Source organism: Arachis stenosperma, chromosome 1 (genome assembly GCF_014773155.1).
Source record: "Arachis stenosperma cultivar V10309 chromosome 1, arast.V10309.gnm1.PFL2, whole genome shotgun sequence".
NCBI lineage: Eukaryota > Viridiplantae > Streptophyta > Magnoliopsida > Fabales > Fabaceae > Arachis > Arachis stenosperma.
Window position 1 is genome coordinate 27,764,548 of NC_080377.1, and position 3,661 is coordinate 27,768,208.

Genomic DNA, 3,661 nt, shown 5'->3' on the forward strand with positions numbered 1-3,661 from the left:
ATTATAAATAGAACTTTTTACTAGTGTATTAGACATCTCTGGACGCCTAGTCCTTAGACCTTGGGGGCTGGCCATTTGGCCATGCCTGAACCTTTCACTTATATATTTTCAACGGTGGAGTTTTTACAGACCATAGATTAAGGGTGTGGAGCTCTGCTGTACCTCAAGTTTTAATACAATTACTATTATTTTCTATTCAATTCTCTTTATTCCTATTCTAAGATATTCGTTGCACTTCAACTTGATGAATGTGATGATCCGTGACACTCATCATCATTCTCACCTATGAACGCGCGTGACTGACAACCACTTCCGTTCTACCTTAGCCCGGATGCGTATCTCTTGGATTCCTTAATCAGAATCTTCGTGGTATAAGCTAGAATTGATGGCGGCATTCATGGGAATCCGGAAAGTCTAACCTTGTCTGTGGTAGTCCGGGTAGGATTCCGGGATTGAATGACTGTGACGAGCTTCAAACTCCTGAAGGCTGGGCGTTAGTGACAGACGCAAAAGAATCAAGGGATTCTATTCCAACCTGATTGAGAACTGACAGATGATTAGCCGTGCTGTGACAGAGCATTTGGACCATTTTCACTGAGAGGATGGGATGTAGCCATTGACAACGGTGATGCCCTACATACAGCTTGCCATAGAAGAGAGTGATAAAATTGGATAAAAGCAGTAGGAAAGCATAGATTCAGGAGGAGCACAACATCTCCATACGCCTATCTGAAATCCCCATCATTGGATTACATGAGTAACTTTATCTTTATTTTATGTTTATTATTTATTATTAATTTTCGAAAATCCATAATCAATTATTATCCGCCTGACTGAGATTTACAAGATGATCATAGCTTGCTTCATACCAACAATCTCTGTGGGATTGACCCTTACTCACGTAAGGTATTACTTGGATGACCCAGTACACTTGCTGGTTAAGTTGAACGGAGTTGTGTCCACACATAGCAAAGAGCCATTATAATGATTCCATACAACAAAGAATACTACATTGATGTGATCACAATTTCGTCCACCAAGTTTTTGGCGCCGTTGCTGGGGATTGTTTGAGTTTGGACAACTGACGGTTCATCTTGTTGCTCGGATTGGGTAATTTTCTTTTCAAAAACTTTTCAAAAATCTTTTTCAAAAGTTTTCTTTTCTTTTTCGTTTTTCCAAAAATATTTTCGAAAAAAATTTAATAAAAATCCAAAAAAATTAATAAAATCATAAAAATCAAAAATATTTTGCGTTTCTTGTTTGAGTCTTGAGTCAATTTTTAAGTTTGGTGTCAATTGCATGCTTTAAAAATTTTTTCTTGCATTTTTCGAAAATTCATGCATTCATAGTGTTCTTCATGATCTTCAAGTTGTTCTTGGTAAGTCTTCTTATTTGATCTTGATGTTTTCTTGTTTTGTGTTGTTTGTTGTTTTTCATATGCATTTTTTGTTTGTTAGAGTCCATGCATTAAAGATTTCTAAGTTTGGTGTCTTGCATGTTTTCTTTGCATCAAAATTTTTTTCAAAAATATGTTCTTGATGTTCATCATGATCTTCAAAGTGTTCTTGGTGTTCATCTTGACATTCATAGTGTTCTTGCATGCATCATGTGTTTTGATCCAAAATTTTTAAGTTTTGGGTCATAATTGTGTTTTTCTCTCTCATAATAAAAAAATTCAAAAATAAAAAAATATCTTTTCCTTATTTCTCTCCAAATTTTCGAAAATTTGAGTTGACTTAGTCAAAAATTTTTAAAATTAGTTGTTTCTTACAAGTCAAGTCAAATTTTCAATTTTTAAAAATCTTATCTTTTCAAAATCTTTTTCAAAAATCATATCTTTTCAATTTTATCTTTGTTTTTCGAAAATTTTCAAAAATCTTTTTCAAAATTATTTTCAAAATCTTTTTCTTATCTTTATATCATATTTTCAAAATTACACTAACAATTAATGTGATTGATTCAAAAATTTGAAGTTTGTTACTTTCTTGTTAAGAAAGGTTCAATATTTAAGTTTTAGAATCTTGTCTTGTAGTTTCTTATTAGTGAAGTAATTAATTTTAATTTTTAAAATTAAATCTTTTTCAAAATATCTTTTTCTTAAAAATCTTATCTTTTTATCTTATCTATTTATCTTATCTTTTTCAAAATTTTATCTTTTTCAAAATTTGATTTCAAAATATCTTATCTAACTTATCTTCTTATCTTTTCAAATTTGACTTTAATATCTTTTTCAACTAACTATTTGACTTTTTGTTTGTTTCTTATCTTTTTCAAAACCACCTAACTACCTTTCCCTCTCTAATTTTCGAAAATATCTCATCCCTTTTTCAAAAATTCTTTTTAATTGTTTTAAATTTTAATTTTAATCATATCTTATCTTTAATTTTCAAAATCACTAACTCCTTTTCAAAATTAATTTTCGAATTCTCCCTCTCTTTTCTTATTCTATTTAATTATTTATTTACTAACACTTCTCTTCACCTCTCTTCATCCAAAAATCCGAACTCACTCCTCCCCCTGTGTTTGGATTCTTCACTCTTCCTTCTTCTATTCTCTTCTTCTTTTACTAACATAAAGGAATCTCTATACTGTGACATAGAGAATTCCTCTTCTTTTCTTGTTTTCTTCTCTTTCATATGAGCAGGAGCAAGAAAAAAGGCACTCTTGTTGAAATTGATCCAGAACCTGAAAGGACTCTGAAGAGGAAACTAAGAGAAGCTAAATTACAACAATCCAAAGGTAACCTTTCTGAAATTTTCAAACAAGAGAAGGAGATGGCAGCTGAACCCAACAACAATAATGCAAGGAGGATGCTTGGTGACTTCACAAAGCCAACGTCCAAATTTGATGGAAGAAGCATCTCCATTCCTGCCATTGGAGCAAACAATTTTGAGCTTAAGCCTCAACTAGTTGCTTTAATGCAACAGAACTGCAAGTTTTATGGACTTCCATCTGAAGATCCTTACCAGTTTTTAACTGAGTTCTTACAGATTTGTGAGACTGTTAAAATGAACGGAGTAGATCCTGAAGTCTACAGACTCATGCTTTTCCCTTTTGCTGTAAGAGACAGAGCTAGAATATGGTTGGACTCACAACCTAAAGATAGCCTGGACTCCTGGGATAAGCTGGTCACGGCCTTCTTGGATAAATTCTTTCCTCCTCAAAAGCTGAGCAAGCTTAGAGTGAATGTTCAGACCTTCAAGCAAAAAGATGGTGAATCCCTCTATGAAGCTTGGGAAAGATACAAGCAGCTGACCAAAAGGTGTCCATCTGACATGTTTTCAGAATGGACCATATTAGATATATTCTATTATGGTCTATCTGAGTTTTCGAAAATGTCACTGGACCATTCTGCAGGTGGATCCATTCACCTAAAGAAAACGCCTGCAGAAGCTCAAGAACTTATTGATATGGTTGCAAATAACCAATTCATGTACACTTCTGAGAGGAATTCCATGAATAATGGGACGCCTCAGAGGAAGGGAGTTCTTGAAATTGATGCTCTGAATGCCATATTGGCTCAGAACAAAGTGTTGACTCAGCAAGTTAACATGATTTCTCAAAGTCTGAATGGATGACAAAATGCATCCAACAGTACTAAAGAGGCAGCTTCTGAAGAAGCTTATGATCCTGAGAACCCTGTAATAGCAGAGGTAAATTA